At 48.9% G+C, this 18,613-nt stretch overlaps 1 protein-coding gene across 1 annotated transcript in view; it reads right to left on the reverse strand.

Annotated features, from left to right (window-relative positions):
* The window catches only part of FAM204A (family with sequence similarity 204 member A), a 380,149-nt gene that overhangs the window by 345,395 nt on the left and 16,141 nt on the right, over nt 1–18,613 (reverse strand). The window lies entirely within an intron of this gene.

Raw genomic sequence — 18,613 nt, forward strand, 5'->3', positions numbered from 1 at the left:
TTCCATTATGAATATTTTTTGGACATACTAGCATGCATCAACACATTTTACTAAATGATGCTTCAAAGAAATGGTACCCACAATTTCACAGTAGTTTGGCAAAACGTTTTTTTCCTAGTGCATTTTTATATATGATAATACTCATCAATCTTGCTTTCAAGCTTTTGCATATATTTGCATCTAATCACAGAGTATCCTAGAAGATTATTATATAACATAATACTGTTAAACCTTGCAAACGTGTGTACACATTTTTATACTGGAACCACTGTCAGTAGTGCAATCTGAACTTATAACATTTCCTTAGAGCGCTCGCCATAATTATAAAGGCTTTGTGTAATGCACCTTAAAGACAAGTTCGGACAGCATTAACATATAGACACAAATATTACCTTAACTTAAGACAATGGCTTGGAAGTCAGGTATATCCGTAAATCACACAGAAGGCAAGGCAGGATGCCGTGTATACTGTTAAACGTCTAAACTACCAGACGTTTATGGGAGTAGAATTAGGAAGGGAGTTCACACCCTCCTACAAAAACTGAAGAAACAAATGAGTCTACGACAGAAAGACGAGACCTGGACTCAGTACCATTTTAGAACTGGTTAACTTCACTAGGACATAGCTGACTTAAGTATTTCTTCTGCCACAGACCAAATACTACTGTCAACCAAGTACTGTATATGCAACACTCTAGAAATAAAAATTACACCTCCTGCAAACCTTATTATAAATGGCATACTGCTCTTGAAAACCTACTGGTACTGTTTCCTGCCAATCACCTGATTACAACCATGCCACTCATGACAAAAAATAAGTACTACTGCTAAACAAAGTTCCCATCGCTCATGTTAAATACCTAATCACTGCTACCAACCAGTTTCCAATAAGCAACCCATACACGCCAAACACAGTATGCACTTTATATGAAATGTTCCACTCATGCCAAAGACCAGAAGTAAGGCTACAAATGTATTGTTTTTCAACTGGCTCCAATGCATGGAAAATACAATTGGTGCTACAACCAATCAAGTTAATGAATAGGTAGCATAGCCATGATGCTAATAAACATTACCACTGCTCCCAATCAGTCACCTCCACCACAAAAAAGTAGCTCTCACCGATGGCAATAATCCTGCAGGACTCTGAAATCTGGATTGGACTGTGTATGAGTATCCTGTTGCAGACCCCAAAAAGGCTTTAGAAATGCATTTTTCAGGATTCATTCGCCCACCCAATTCTAAATGCTAACAATCATACCACAGACAGTTTAAAACTTTACAAAAAAGTACAAAACATCAGTGCCACGATCGACACATTGCTTCAACCCAGAACCTCCAACTCTAACACCTCTCATTAACAACATGTATGACGTGTGTGCTGAAATTCGACCATGTAAAGTTGTTCCGGTCTTGTCTGCAGTAATATAATTGTGTAACATACCTCCGTCCATTCGCAGAATTCCTGAAAATCTCAATTTCCAACAGATCTACAACCAGCATGGACATATAGAGATCTTCCGCCTTTATTTGCTTCCAGCGGTAGTCACTAAACATTTCAGTAACTTTCACTTGTATTACAAACTAGCAGCCCGTCCCGACGTTGTCCGGGTATGAATTGCTGCCGGCCAGTAGTATATTGTTTTGTAGGATTTCGTTTTGATAGCTTTTCTTATCTGTGGCAGGCCTGTGAAACGCTCCGATTCACAGTGCACTGCTGATGCACTTAAGAGTGCGCGTTCAGTAGTGTGTGAACTCGAGTTTCCCTACTTTATTTTTCCTTGCAATATTATATAGCGCAAACTCGACAACATGGCATGAGCACAATTTACATTACAGAAGAACACATTCATTTGTGGTAGGCACAGGGAGACAAAGCGATTTGCCTGGAATCACAGGATGTTGAGCTGATGCCGAGATTCGAACGTAGATCCCCAGCTCTAAAGTTCGCAATTCTAGAACTTGTGGCGGGAGGTGTGTCTAAAAGTGTATGTCGGTGCTGGCCATCAATGAGAGAGACCTGTGCATTTTTCAAATCGGTGGTGAAAAAATATGAGTATGTTGCTGGAGATGTGGGCCGCCGTGCCACCAATGTACTTACCGGGGGAGGGTAAACACCCATTATTCCGCAACTTTCTTTCCGCATACCTCACTCCGCATTCTTTCATTACGAAAGTACCATGACTCCGCAATGCCATTATAACGAATGGCATTACATTTTATATGTTTTTACCACGCATACATTTACAACGAAATTCGTTCTAAATGCATGAATGGTAAAAGCATGTTTTTTTTAAATGTTTGGATAAGGTAAGTATGGGTATAGGGGTATATGTTTTGGGGTACTGAGGTATATGTTTTGGGGTGTTTGGGTATTTTAAGGGTTCAGATATAGTTTTGGGTTATGGGGTACAGGGGTAGTTTTAGGGTTTAGGGATAGGTATGGGTTTTGGGGTACAGGGGTATTTTTAGGGTTCAGGGATAAGTTTGGGTTTTGGGGTACAGGGGTATTTTAAGGGTTCAGGGCTAGGTTTGGGTTTTGGGGTACAGGGGTATTTTTAGGGTTCAGGACTAGGTTTGGGTTTTGGGGTACAGGGGTATTTTAGGGTTCAGGGGTAGGTTTGGGTTTTGGGGTACAGGGTTATTTTTATGGGTCATGGCTAGGTTTCGTTTTTTGAGTACAGGGGTATTTTTAGGGTTCAGGGGTAGGTTTGGGTTTTGGGGTACAGGGGTATTTTAAGGGTTCAGGGTTAGGTTTGGGTTTTGGGGTACAGAGGTATTTTAGGGTTCAGTGGTAGGTTTGGGTTTTGGGGTACAGGGGTATTTTTAGGGTTCGGGAGTAGGTTTGGGTTTTGAGGTGCAGGGGTATTTATAAGGTTCATGGCTAGGTTTGGGTTTTGGGGTACAGGGGTATTTTTAGGGTTTAGGGATAGGTTTGGGTTTTGGGGTACAGGGTATATTTATAGGGTTAAGATGGGTTAGTGTTTAAGGGTGTTGGGGTATTTTAAGGAGTAAGGGTGGGTTATGATTATGGGGTGCAGGGGTATTTAAAGGGAGCAGGGTGGACACCCGGAGCTGGAATGTATAGAACCTGGGAAGAAAAAACAATGAAATATTGGGCACAACGCTTGCTTTTTTTTCCCGTAATCCCACGCCCCGCACACGCCCACAGCACACGCCCACAGCACACGATATGAGACATGGCATGAAGGGCGGAACGTACCACACGCCCCCAGCGTTTGTCACGCCCCAGCACACGCCCACAGCACAACGCAGACACGCCCACAAGGGACTACTTTGCTGGCACGGTTCTTTTACCTTTTAAATGTATATGGTGGGCGTCTGCATAGCCTATGTCCTTCTGCTGCAACTGCCCTTTCCAACGCTGTATTGGGTGTTGTGATTGGTGCTGTGGTTCCTGAGATTACCCGCCTCAAAGGTTTGGGCTCTCTCTTTATTATATTAGTATAGATATTGATATAGATAGATACACAGACTACGCAGCAAGCACTGAATACCTGCTCCTTAAAATATGTGTGCCACACCCCTGCATAAGTCTTCAAATTCTGAGCAATCTCTATCAAGACTCAGTCAAACTTTGGAAGGGATTATTGTCAATCAACACCGAAACCACATTGTATCCTAAAACCTCCATGAATACAACAATCTGGCTGGTGGTCAGGAAATGGGACTATACAGCGCTGCTAAATCTTTGGAAGCACCTTGTTAAGGCTTTTAACTAAAGCTCTTAGCTGTCCTGGCACTGCTGAACATTTGAAGGCCTTCGTGACTCTAATATCTTGATTTCTGGATGTGCTTAAAATGTTTCTGTCCCAGATACTAAATAATTCTAAGGCCTGAAATTTTCTCTAGGATTGCATAACCTGGTTTTTGGCAGTATTTGATACAGGTATTGCTGAGGAGTGTGTGGCACATACTCTCTTGTAGATCTAGAGCAGATCAGATGGAATTTGACCTGCATCTGCAGTCCATGACAGGAATTCATTCAGCTTCTTAATAGCGGATATCGAATGGCCCGTGTTGGAGAGCGCACTGAGTGATCATGGGTTAACTTGACTTATCCATGGTTTTTACCCCATTTAGTCATTAAATTGCTAGTTTTGTTATCTTTTACTTTTAATATGTATGGGCTGTCAATGGGACATATCATCCAGAAACATGCCTTTAAGGTTCAATACTTTCTGATGACTTGCTCATTTTCTTCTGATACATGTATCTTGGTAATGTATTTCTTGCCTATGTTCTCGACTGAGGTTACGCTTTAGTACTCACCGCCATTAGGGAGTAAACATTTAAGAGCCCTGGCTGTTGCTGTAGCCAAAGCCTCGGGGTTTTTTTTCAGCCCTATATACAAGGTCTGATTCATCCACACCGAGCAAAACCAGGCATTGAACAATATAACACTTATAATCCTCCTGGTCAGAATCACTGCTCTCCCCCCATGCAGCTCCATCTTTAAGGCTCTGCCATTAGTGCCACTTAAGCTCCTTGCCGGGTAGGTGTTCGAGGCCCTCCTCCACCCACAGGCTCCAGCCTGCGCCTCATTCTTGGTGATCTAGTGAAAGAGCGCCCTGCTCTTCTGCTATTCCACTCTGTTCTGTCTTTTGTCTCATTGCCTTTCTATCTTGTGTCTCGTTGTCTCTTATTTTCCTTCTATTTTGCCTCTTTTTCATTTCTTTCTTTCTTCTATTTGCCTTTTGTATTTCCCCTTCTACTGCCTTCTTGCATCTCTCTGTCTCTCGTCGCCTCCCTGCTCCCTTTTCCTGTGTTTCCCGCCGATGCTTCCTTTGCCGCCCCTCCACCCCCAGCTTGTCGCTCCCGCCGCCCATCTGATCGCCCTCCCCCTACTTAATGGCGGCTGCTGCACAGCAAGAGCAAGACCTCTGACCTCCTGGTCAGAATCACTGCTCTCCCCCGCGCAGCTCCACCGTAAAGGTTCTGCCATTAGCGCAGCTTGAGCTTCTTGCCAGGTAGGTGTTCGAGGCCCACCTTTACACGCAGGCTCCTGCCTGCGCCTTATCCCTGGTGATCTAGTGGAAGAGCACCCTGCTCTTCTGCTATTCCACTCTGTTCTTTGTCTTTTGTCTCATTGCCTTTCCCTCTTCCCACGCTCCCCTCTGTTGCTGGCCCCATGGCCCCTTCCCCCCAGCGCGTCATTCCCGCTCCTGCCCCCAGTTGATCACCCTCCCCCGAGCCCTACTTAATAGCGACCGTGCAGCGGGCATGTCGCTGGCACGACAAGGGACAGCCCGTCTGCGACCAGCACCAGGGACCCTGGTGCTTCGACCACCCACAGCAACGACACGAGCACTCTCCTTGCACTCATTCCCAGACGCAATAACTGCCACCTCTCGACGCCGAGCAACACCCAAGGCCCGATCTCCTGCCAACACTGCCGCCACACCTTCACCCACCTCTGGACCCTGGCAGCAACCCCCAGCCCACCAGACAGCACCGCATACAAACCACTGAGCTGCATCCTACTCAAAGTACGCTTCCTGCACAGACACGCCATAAAAATCTGAGACCTCCTCAACACTTACACCCGGCGTCGCCTTCGCCACAGAGACCTGGACCAAAGCCAGCTCCGCACCCGACATTGCAACCGCCATCCCCGACGGATACAAGATCCTGAGAAAAGGGTGCCCCAACCGCCCTGGAGGAGGCCTCGCAATCATCCACAAAAGCTCCCTCCGATTGACAACCACCAACTCGGACGACTCCTTGCCCCCCATGGAACACATCCACTTCCAGATCCAGAACGACGCTCTACGGAACACTCGCCTACAGACCTCCTGGACTCCGCACCCATTTCACCAATGTCATCGCAGACCACATCACACCCCACGTCCTGGCCTCTACAGACTACATACTACTCGGAAACCTGAACTTCCACCTGGCCAACCACAGCGACCCCAACACTGCCCTCCTCGAGAACCTCACCAACATAGGACTGAAGCAACTTGTCACCACCCCCACTCACACAGCAGGACACACACTCAACCCCATCTTCGCCGGAGGAAACAATATTCGCTTCAGCCACACCACGGAACTGCTCAAGACAGACCACCACTGCATCCATTTCTCCTTTACAAAACCCATTGCACATGCAGAAGCTGGGACCAAGTCTCCGAAGAACACTTCACCTCTGCCCTCACCCACACTCCTCCCCCAATCATGACTGACGCCAACACATCGGCAAGGTACCTCCACCAATGGATCAGTAGCTGGGCCAACGCTTTAGCCCCCCTCCAGAACACCACGAGACGACAGAACAAGAAAGCAAACTGGTTCACAGCGGACCTCCAAGAACCAAACACTTCTGACGACGACAGGAGAAGACGTGGAGAAACAGAAAAACCACGGAAGCGCCATCCGCCTACAAAACAGTCATCTCAGCACACCACCAACTCATCAAATCAACAAAGAAAAACGTAATCCAAAACAGAATCTTCTCCAACGTCCACAAGTCCAAGGAACTCTTCGCCATCATACAGGAATTTGCCAAACCCAACAGCGAAACAACCTCTACGTCCCCCCTTCCCAAGTCCTCGGCAACAAACTCAGCTCCTTCTTTCACCTCAAGATCAAGACGCTCTATGACAACTTTGATGACCAAGACCACTGCACCGCCTCAACTCCGACCCCTAACTACGCCACCCAACAGACCCTTCTCACCTGGACCCCTCTCACCACTAAAGACTCTGGAGCATCTTCTGACCCCTGCCCGCCGCACATCTTCCACAGGGCCGCCACTGCCATCGCACCCGAGCTACGCCAAAATATCAACTCTTTCCTTGAGACAGCGACTTTCCCCGACAACTGGAAGCGCACCTAAGTCAACCCCCTTCTAAAGAAGCCCTCTGCAGACCCAAAGGACGTCAAGAATTTCAGGCCCATCTCGCTGCTTCCTTTTGCGGCCAAAGTCAACAAAAAGGCCGTCAATATTTACATAGAACACTTCATAGAAACCAACAACATCCTAGACACCTCTCAATCCAGATTCTGCAGCAACCATAGCACCAGGACCGCCCTCCTCACCACCACCGAAGACATCCGCGCCCTCCTCGAACATGGCCATACGGCAGCCTTCATCCTCCTGGACCTATCAGCAGCCTTGGCACTTTCTCCCACCACACACTAACCACCAGGCTCCACTAGCCACCAGGCTCCAGTACACTGGCATCCAAGGAAGGGCCTTAAACTGGATACGATCTTTCCTCTCAGATAGAACACAGAGAATAAGACTCATGCCCTTCCTCTCTGAACCGACAGAGATCAAATGCAGAGTACCCGAAGGCTCCTCCCTCAGCCTGACACTCTTCAACGTCTACATAGCCCCTCTCGCAACCATCATCAGAAACCACGGGCTCAACATAGTCTCCTACACCAATGACACCCAGCTAATCCTCTCCCTCACCAAGGAACCCAACATCACCAGGCACAACTTCCAAGAAGGGATGAAAGACGTCGCGACCTGGATGAAGAACAGCTGCCTGAAGCTTGACTCGAAAAAAAATCCAGATCCTCGGCTCCACCCCCTCTGCAAGGGATGACACCTGGGGGCCCCCCACCCTTGGAAATACACCCACCCACCCCAATAGACCAGGCATGCAACCTCGGCATCATCCTCGACTCGACTCTTCACTCACCATGAATCGCCAGATCAACGACATATCATCCGCATGCTTCAACAGCCTCCGCACTCTTCACAAGTCGTTCAAGTGGATTCCCCCTCAACCCGACTCCAGGAAAACCGTCACTCACACACTCATCACCAGCAGACTGGATTACGGAAATGCCCTGTATGCCGGAATCACCAAAAAACTCCTCTGCAATCTCCAGACTGTCCAGAACGCCGCAGTCAGACTCATCCTCAACATCCCACGGCAAAACCACATCGCCCAACATCTCCGCGACCTCCACTGGCTCCCCATCAAAATAAAAATATCCTTCAAGCTGCTCACACACGCCTACAAAGCCCTCCCGTACACCGAACCCCAATACCTCAATGACCGAATCTCCTTCCACGCCCCCAAATGAAACCTATGCTCAGTCGACCTCGCCTTAGCCATCGTCCCACGTTTTTACAGGACCAGAGCAGGTGGAAGATTATTTTCCTAGCTCGAAGCCAAGACCTGGAACAAACTCCCCCTTAACTCCGAAGGACCCCGACACTGCACCAATTCAGAAAGGACCTCAAGACCTGGCTATTCGAGTGATCTCTATGGAGCTGCACACACCCCACCCCAGCGCCTTAAGACTCTCATGGGTGAGTAGTGATTGACTATAATCAGCCAGAGCGAAATTAACTCCTAAAGCATACATTCATTTTGCTATACCGAGCTTGTAATCAGGACCTACATAGTAATAGCTAGAGTAAAGGCTAACTCCAGTAGGCATTGAGGGATTGGAACACAATTAACAAGCTCATTATCTGGTCTAATCTAGATATTTTAAAGAAACAAGGGGACGTATTTAGAGTAGGGTGTCTGTAATGAAATCCAGAAAAAAGCTTACTATGACTAACATCCTACCAAATCGACTTATTGTGAAAGCAGCACATGCAAGGAGTTATGCAAAATATTAATGCCAAGGTGGCCCCACTAAGAGGCAGGAATTAAAAGGGCGTCTAGTATAGAGAAAAAAAACTCTTACTCTCTAACATGCACCAGCAATGCTCATTCTCAAAACTTGCTTCTTTGAGGATGTTAGCTGGGGTTTTGGAAAGCACTGTGAGGTCTTTCACTGGACGAACAGACAAGTCTCCACTTTTACAGGGAGCCACACATGTCGTATGCAACTTGAAGGCTGGGCGCAGCCAAAGCGTTAAATGAAGGGGAGCAGAACTGCTCGTAGCCACTCTTAGAAGTAATGCCAGTGTAATTTCTGTGTGTAGCCCTAGGACAGTCACTCGGAGTACGCTAGTGACTCTACAGTGGCGACAAGGACCAGAGACCGCAGTGCATCCCTCTGGTGTGCTGCCCTACTTTGGTCATGACCCACCTGCATCTGCGGCTACCCACCCCTCAGCCTAACGGTCAAGAAGAAATGGGCCTAGCTCTCTGTGTGCAGAGCAAATTAGAGTCAGGGATGGCCTTTGACTTTATCTGGCATAGTGGATCCCATTACCTGCTGTCTGGAGTGCGGCAATTTAAAGCTGCATCTGTGAGGAAAGTTGCAGGGAAGAACGAAACGTCCAGACATGAGTGATATGCGCCACTACACAGCTGACAGCCGCCACCATGCCTAATCCTTCGTGCTGTCAGTACTGGGCAAACCATAGCAGCGCTGCTTGTCTGGCTCAAAAGACAATTCGCAACCTGTAGTGCACTGTTGTCACCTCACCCACCTACCTGCACCACACTGAAACCACTGAGGAAAACATGTGAGTGCATGTGCCTGGATGTGCATACTGCACATGAAGGACGACCTCCATCCTCAGCCTATATAGATCAGTGGAGCATTAATAGCCTGAACACTCCCTACTATGGGGCACCAGAATGCATTGGCTACAGAGCATAGAGATGGCTGCCAGAGAAAGGAGGCCAGTAACAAGCGGCATGCACCATCGCCTACAGCGCAGTGTGTCCAGGTTGGACACTATCTCATGCTGAACTCAGAGCTACGGAATACAAGTAACAGTGCATCCAGTAAGACTGGTCCGTCGGCCCCTTGGTTTGATGAGAATCTTAGATTTTAAAAACTCATAAAGATCCTAGCATAGGCTCTATTTACCCGAGGACAAAGGATGCTATAAAAGGGACCTGTTTATTTAACATCAAGGACTAAAAAAGGCTCAAGCAATGTATTTCGCTAATGAAATCGCCACGTCCAACAATAAACTTGAAGAGGTTTTTAAAATCACAAAGTTTATAAATCCTTTCGCCCTTTCTCAGGCCCTGGAAGCCTCTCCGAAACTTTGTTCTCAATATTCTGATCTTTTCAAGAACAAGATTCTGGGAATTGTAGGAACTTTAAAGGCAGCGGGCGCTAGCAACTGTGTTGACTCTTAAGGATCAGAGGGCCAAAATGCACCTGCAGCTATTTACAGTAGTGAGCTCAATTGGTCTGGGTGTCAGCCCTCAATCGTTCCAACCTCACACTCCTACTTTCTGAAGGAGTTCCTCATCATCTGGTTTGAGGACTCTGAGAAAACTCATCAAGATTTTAGTTGCCAACGCCGAGGCCATTTATCCCACCCTGAACTCTGCTAAATAACTCACTGTGCCAGGGTAGTGTTCCAGTTGCTGGAAGAAATCCTAGCACTGCTAAAAAAGACCTGCAGCAGACAAGTCCGTCTCGGTAACTATAAGCAGATTTCTTTGCTGCCAGCATTTTCAAAGATCGCTGAAAGAAGTATCAATGTCCAACTTTCCAGTTACCTCCACGCCAATCAGTTGCTACATCCATCGCAATCAGGTTTTAACCCAGGATAGAGTACTGAATGCATTCTGGCAGGGGTCTGTGATGCTATTAAACTGGCAGTGGACAATGGGAAGAAAGTCGCCTTATTGTTACTGGACCTCAAGGCTGCATCTAACACAGTTTCCCACTCTATTCTGATGCAAAAATTGCGCAACATCAGGATAGGTGGGACCGCGTTGGCCCGGTTGAGCTCCTTCTTATCAAGCAGATATCAGTCTGTGTGGATGCCGCCATTTGAGTCTGAATCCAGCCCCCTTAAATGTGGGCTTCCCCAGGGCTCTGCCCGTAGAACGATAGTGTTTAATGTCTACATGTCCCACTTTGCAACCCTGGTGGAATCCTTTGGACTGCAGGTCATCTCTTAGGCTTAGGCTTACGACACGCAGATCCTTCTAACTTGGGACGGGACATCTCCATCACCCAAAATAGATTTGAAGCGTGTCTGTCAGCAGTGTTTCAGTAGATATGCTGGAGTAATCTCCAGTGCACCATGAGTAAGACAGATGTGCTGGGTTTTGGATCCCCCCCTTTGTGGAGTGGTGAAGTTTGGCCCCGTTATGCTCCATCTCCTCCGACTACTGCCAGAGTGGTTCAGAATTTCAAAGTGAAAGAGTGAAGTTCGATGACAACTTGTTCTTCAAACCACAGGTGGAGAGTGTAGTTTGGTCTTGCTATGGCCTTCTAAAGTTGCTGAGGATGTTTTTGTTCCTGCTCCCGGCTCCTTGTTAGAAGATGGTAGTGGTGCGGCACCACCAAGCATATTACATGTTTCCTCAATGCAACCCTAAACATAGCAGTGAGACTGCATTTGTTAGGGTGGTGGTGAGGAAATCTAGTGCCTCATGGCCCATGGGATGCATGCAAGGGGCCACATTGTGTGCCCCCAGTGTGCATGCACCCCCTTTGCTGCACAGCATGGAGTTCACAGTCCATGCCATGCAGGAACGGGTTTTGACGCTCCCATTAAAGCGTCTTTTTGAAAGGCTCCACCATGGGAACAGAAGAAGAAAACTCCTAATCTGGCAGGCGGTCGGCAGTCGAGTTTGGCAGTGCAGGAGTGGAGTTGGGGCATGCCGCCTTGCACCTGCACCGCCAAACTCGTAATCAGGCCCTAAGTCTCATGGTAAAGCTTTCGACCGGGTCGAATCTGGTCACTGTATCTGACGCTTGTTCCATTACTGTCAGCCTCCAATCTCGCCTAAGTCGCAGTTTACCGCATACAGTTGACTGTGGTTAACGCTTAACGTTTTTTTTACACTATTTTTATTTAAAACTTTAAAAATTCATATCTTAGATCACCTTATAGGAATTTTTGTTGTTTTAGAGGAATTTTATTTATGACAATTTACTCTATTTTTGTAAATTTGTTTGCAATTTTTCTTGTAGTGTGTTTTAATTGTATTGCTGTTTCTACATAAATACTTTTCACATTGCATAGCATAGAAGTTAAGCATGTCTGTTCTGTGCCACATCTTCCTGGGGATGAGCGCAGGTTAATTCAGTGACTTTAGTAGTTTACCCGACAAGGATTTTGTTTGTTGCTTAATGTGGGTAGTCTGCCCTCAGAACTAACAACTTGATTTCTTACTCCCACCATGGATGATATCATTGAGGACCTCAGTAGAGTGCAATGGTTTTCAAAGCTCAGCCTCAATTTTAGGGATCACCAGCTACTACCAGACGCAGTCAGCAGATATATAACCACCATTTCAAGCCACCTGGGACTAAGGAGGTACAAGAGTCTTAACTTTGTAATCTCTTCTGCAATCGAGGTGTTCCAGAACAGAATTTGCATGAAACTGACAGGGCTAGTTGACATCCTCAACATCAGCAACAATGTTCTTATTTTCTTTATGACACTGGAAGAACACCACCAACTTCTATGGGCGACACCTGAAAGGCTGATGGAACATGGCCTACGCTACACTAAGACAAGCGGCTCCTTCTTTGAAAACCAAGTAAAAATTCTCTGGATAGGTCTCAAAAGAAGGATTTAAGGTGTGTGGACGCCTGGGCCAAAAGAGCTCAATCTAAACCGTTTGAGTCATGTGAACGTACTGCTATTGCGCTAATATGTGCAGAAGCTTCAGCGACTTAATATTAAGGGTATTTTGAAGAACTCAGCTGGCATGGGTAGACAAGGAAGTAAGATATGTTATCATTCTGAAATTTGCAAGTAACTTTTGAGGTTGCATATGTTGTAGGAAGAGAGGGATGTTTAACAAAATATTATCAATGTACTAGGAAGAAGAAGTTACACATATAATGAATTCTCACCTCTTTGCCATGCCAGAGAACTGTACAGTTGAGTAAATTTCCATTGCTCGACGAGTATTTAAACTCCTTGTGCTTAGACTTTTTTTAATCAAACATCTTACTGGAGCTCCAACATCACTGAGATGAATAAACTTTGCCCTCGAAGAACGATTCTACTCGTGAATTTTATTTAGGATTAGGGCATGAGCAGCTCAACTCCCACAAGTCATAAGCAAAACAAAATGTCTTATTACTTACCGGTAATCTTCATTACCCCGATTAGGGTCCTCCCCGTCCCAGTCCTTACCATGTGAGGCAGTCCTGCCTCCACCCAGCCAATCAAAACGCCAGAAATTCAAAGGGCGAAGGTGACATAAGCCCATCCCACCCACCGCCATGCCTGTTATCAACAAGACTCAGACACAAACACAGCGGGAGGGAGGGAGGGAAGAGGACTGGGACGGGGTAATGAAGATTACCGGTAAGTTATAAGACATTACCCCCTCATGGGTCCTCCCCGTCCCAGTCCTTACCACGTGAGGAACTCACAAGCAGAGAACCAAAAAGAAAAATGCAGGACACCAGGGATCCATGCAAAAGTACAAAACTGTAAACAATAAAGCATCAACGAACAGCAGCGTACAAGACGCCAACAGAAATCGTCAGAAGAGGCAAGAAAAACATCAAGCCGAGAATGTCGCACAAAAGTGTGACGGGACCGCCAAAAGGCCGCCCCACAAAGCACCAGGACAGAGACCCCGCCGCATCAGCACAGGAAGCAGACACAGAACCCACAGAAGACAAACAGGGCAGGAGAAACCCGAGACTGTAGTGAATATTGGAGGCAGAAGAGCCCCGCGAACACCTAAAGAAGGGGAACAGGAGAAACCCCCACAGCAGGGAAACAGGAAGCAACACCTCCAGCAGCAAAAGGAAACACGAAGAAACAGGCAGAAAAGCCCGATCTAAGCCGCAAAACAACTCAAACCAGCAGAAACTGCAAAGAAGGAAACAAAACGAGCAAGGCACCCAACTCACCCAACCGACAAGCGGAAGAGAAGGCCAGCAAAAAAGCCACTGCAGTGGACAACCACAACAAGTCCGCCACTAACAAGGACATGAAAGGGGCAACCGCAGACCATGCAAAACAGCAGGCAAGGCCCAAGAAGAAACGAGCACCGGAGAGCCCGGACAACGAAGCAAAAGCTCAGAAGAAGCCGACCCACCAAAGGGCAACAACCACCGAGGAAGCCCCAAGGCCCCGATAAGCACAAACCGCCGTCAACGAGCAGACAAAGCGGAAGGGGAAAAATCCCAACAACAAACCCAAGCTGGAGAAACCAGCACAGAAACAGGAACCCCAGCATGGATTCCAACCAAATGAAGAGCACCAGGAAACAAAAGAGCCCCAAAGTGCATCACAGCTCCAAAGAGCGGAAGGCCAATGCGACCAACACATGCACAGGCCACCACAGAAGAACAGCCCAAAGACGCTAAAGACAGCCGCTCAGGAGACAGGCAGTCAGAAGCAAGCGCCAAAGATAGGACAAAGACAGCTGCGGACCCAGAAGCAGAGCCGGAGGCAAGAGAGGCTGGCCAAATCCGACTCCCACCAGTAACAGCAGGAGCGGAAACCAAAAACAGCTAGGCCAACCCAACAACACCGACACCCCCCCAAACCTCCTCAGAACTCCCGGGAGGAGAAAAACGGGAGGGAAGGTATACAGAAAACCCGAAGGCCAAGGAAACGAGAGAGCAACCGCCGAGGACAGACCACCCCGGAACAAAAACCGGGGGAGAAGAGCAACAGGAGGGGAAGCAAAAATGACCAAACCAAGAGTCCCAAACCAAAGACAAAAGGACCTGGAACAGAGGAACAGACAGAGGGAATGCTACACGAAGCAGCAAGACATCCCAGCGCAGGGCCATTCCAAGCACCAGCGCACAGTCCCAAGCACCCACGCAATGTCCCAACAAAAGGACATGTCCCGTCGAAATAGCACCAGACCGCACCAAACAGAGGACGGCAGGAAGCGGCCCAAGCCACCAAAAGAAGGCACAACTAGAGTACCATTCCATTAAAGAAAACCAACCGCCGTAACAGGGATGCCTCACAAGACCCTCTGAAAGACAACAGAGAAGTCGACGCCCAGACACAAGACAGGGAAGCCCGCAGGAACAGAGACACGTACCGGGACCCCCCAAGAAGGCCCAAACAACAACGAGCCCCCGGAGCGCCAGCCCGAACAACAGACAAGCCGGCCACCAAGGACCCCAACGGGGCCCCCAACCCAAGGACAGGCATCCAAGGACAACAAGAGGAGAGAGGGAAGCAGAAATGCACCCCCCACACCAGGTCGGGAGAGCAAAGCCACCAGACCAGGGGAGAGAGGAACCAGAGCCCCGGAACCAGCAAGAAAAAGGACCCAACGAGTCATCAGAAGAAACACCAAGGACACGAGGTGCACAAGAGCCCAAGGAACCACAGCCGAGGAGACAACCATCATCCGCCGGACACAAAACCAACCCCGAGCCGGGGCAGGAGGGAGACCCAGTAGGACCCGCAGAAGATCCAACAGGACAGAGAACAGATCCGGATATATGGAACGCCTCACGAAATGCGTGTCATCCTAGCGCAGGGGCCATGTCAACCCCCTCCAGCAACGCTCAACAGAAAGCATACGAGCCGCTGAAGCGAGCACTGAGAAACAGCCCCCAGCAAAGCGTCAAACCGGTCCCGAGGAACTGAAGCCCCCGAACAGGAACCAGACGAGGAACGGCCAGACCCAATACGACCCCAGAAACCGGAACCAGGCCAGCAAACCCCCACAGCAGGAGCCAGCGCCGTGGAAAAAACCAGAGGAGCATGAGAGAGACCGAAAGGAAACACCTGAAAACAGGAAACGGAACTCAATCACCGCAAACCTCTGAGCAGCCGGATGGAGGGGAACGAGAAAAACAGGCGACTCCCACACCCAGGGAAGCCAAAATCACCCACCAAGAAGAGGGGAAAACCGGGCTGCAAGGGGCACAATCGAAAGGGACACAGCCGCACCAACCCGACCAAAGCCCCGGGAGGCAGAACCGAACAGAAAGATCAACGGGAGCCAGGACCCGGAACAGAGAGAAAGAGGACCCCCGGCCCCACTCCGTCACCGAAACCAGCACCACAGAGCGAAGCGACAAAAAAAGTCAGACACCAAATAAGACGGCAGAACGCATCACAGTGCCAACGGACAACGAACCGACCGTGAAAACAGCCTAAAAGGAGGACGGCCCGGAATGGAAACCGGCAACCAATAATGAAGACCAACAGGAATCACCATTCTCAAAGCAGACCGGACCAACGAGCCAGGAACAACGGAGCCGAGCCCCCAAATCGCAATGACACCAAAGGAGATAGGTGACCCACAAGCAGGTCAACACCAGGAGCGGAACACATAACCTGAAGAGGATGAGATGCAACCACCAGGCCACGGAGACTCCTCCTGGGCACAACATATCCGACTGACACTCAGGGGCATCAGCAGGCGCCGCAGAGGCAGGGAACCAAACGGAGAGCAAAACAAATGCAGGCATAGGACCAAGGCACCAGGGGAATGGCAAAGCACAAAAACGCAGGCCAGAGAGAAATCTCACCAGCCCCCGCCGCCCCGGTAGCCGAGGACAAGGCCCAACCATCCGGGACTGGAAGGAGGTACCCCTAAGAAAAGAACCTGCGAAGCACAGACCGAAAAAGAGCAAGCACACACCCCAAAAAGGAGAAGCAGCATACGAACTCTTGAGAGCGGAATCCACCAACCGCCCAACCCGGACCTCCAGGGAAGAAGCCTCCGAAGACAGAGGGAGAAGGTGCAAATAAGAAGAAAAACGGAGGATACCAGGTGACAAAGACCGTCAGGCGAAATCGTGTCCCCAGAAAGAGAGGACCACCCAGCATGGCAATGCCAAGCCACACCGCAGCCAGTACAGCCAACAGGACAGCACGAAATGGCCGGTAAAAAACGGGAATAAACCCCGCCGGAGCAAATGAATCAGGGAGAAAGACCCAGTATCAAAACGCCAGAAATCTCATGGACCATCCCCGAATGTATACCCCAACAGGGAAAAACGTCCACGCTCCCACCAACAAGAGATGATGGCATAGCCGCATGCACCAGCAGCGCAGACAGCGCAAAACAGTCCAAGAAAAACTGCAAAAGATGCTACGTGGACAAAGAGAATGCAAACTTCCAAAGCACAGCATGAAAATGAACATCCCAAGTCACATCGACAGCATAGGCAGGACTTGAACCCTCAGCACATGATAGCCTGTGACACCAGAGGCATATGACATACCAATGAGCAACAGCTCCGTGGATGCACCGGAGAAGAAGTCCCCTCAAACATGGCGAGCAAAGGAGTAAACCCCACAGGAAAACACCCAACACACCAATAAAGGAAGTGCCCAGGAACCTCCAGGAAACACTGCCCCAAACAGCAATCTCGTATGTGAGATCAGAAAATAAACAAAAAAGGGCAGCCCTAAAGTCTCCACCCACAGCCACATATGAAGAACATGGCTGCAGGGGCCGGACGCTGCACTAAAGCACCTGCGCCGGAACGACCCGGGGCCAGAACACCAGGAGGGCTCCCCGCCCCAGCCCAGCACATGAACGGGGAGCATCCTGACCCCAGAACAGGAGCGTGGCCGGCCGGAGGACCGGAGCGGCCGCGCCGGTAAAAGTATGAAAAGACCATAAACAGAAGCATTTAAAATGCGAAAGAAACACTCACGGCACCGCCAAACCATCCAGAAGCAAACAGGAACAGAGGCAGGAACCGGGAGCACCAGCGTTCCGACAGCCGTCGGAGCAGAAAAAAAACAGGCATGGCGGTGGGTGGGAGGGGCTTATGTCACCTTCGACCTTTGGATTTCTGGCGTTTTGATTGGCTGGGTGGAGGCAGGACTGCCTCACGTGGTAAGGACTGGGACGGGGAGGACCCATGAGGGGGTAATGCTCCTGCCACACAGAGCACAACAGAAAGAGCCACCTACGCATCACCACCTCACCTGCCCATCGTTTTAGAGTCCATAAGTGCTCTGATAAAAGTCAATGCCTGTTAGGAATGGAGCACCGATGCAGATAAAGGGTTCGACAGTATTAGAAGAGTAGTCCTCCACTACGCCACAAGAGCTTATTTCAAACCCAAGAAGGCAACAGAGCTTATTGTGGCTGCGAACTCCACTGTCATAGCCACTGTCCCCGTTCAAGAGCACAAGAGAGAGGTCTGGACACCAATCGCATGTGCAAGCAGCGCTCTGACAGACACCAAGACCAGGTATGCCCACATTGAGCGAGAATCATTGGCCATCAAGTGTGAATGCCATAATTTCCACTTATGCATCTATGGGTAAGAGTTCAGGGTCATAACTTATCAAAAGCCACTTGTCCATCTTTATGCTGGCACATCTCAAACCACCACTCCACCCCTCACCCCCGACACCTCCCCACCCCAGAATGGAAAAATTAGTGATGCAGCTTCAGCAATACAACTTCACTGTACTCTACAGGCTGGGGAGTCAGCAACTCCCCACAGACTATATATCGCTTCATCACCATGCACCTACACCTAGGATAACACAACCAAGCGATTACACGGAAGACTACATTAGTCTAATAACACATATGGCCGGCCCCAAAGCCACTGAACTAGAAGATAGAGCACTGATGTCTCAGGAAGACGAATGAATGCCTACTGAAAGCAGCGAATGTAATACGGCAGGATAAGTGGAAGGATTTTCTGAGAGACTCCCACCAGAAGAACCTGAACAAAAAACTGATGCTCACCTAGTGATGGAGAGCAAGGTAGGAAATGAGCACCACTGACGAAGGGCTCCTCCTGCAGGAATGACGTATCTTGGTGC

The sequence above is a fragment of the Lissotriton helveticus genome, chromosome 5_1 (genome assembly GCF_964261635.1).
Source record: "Lissotriton helveticus chromosome 5_1, aLisHel1.1, whole genome shotgun sequence".
NCBI lineage: Eukaryota > Metazoa > Chordata > Amphibia > Caudata > Salamandridae > Lissotriton > Lissotriton helveticus.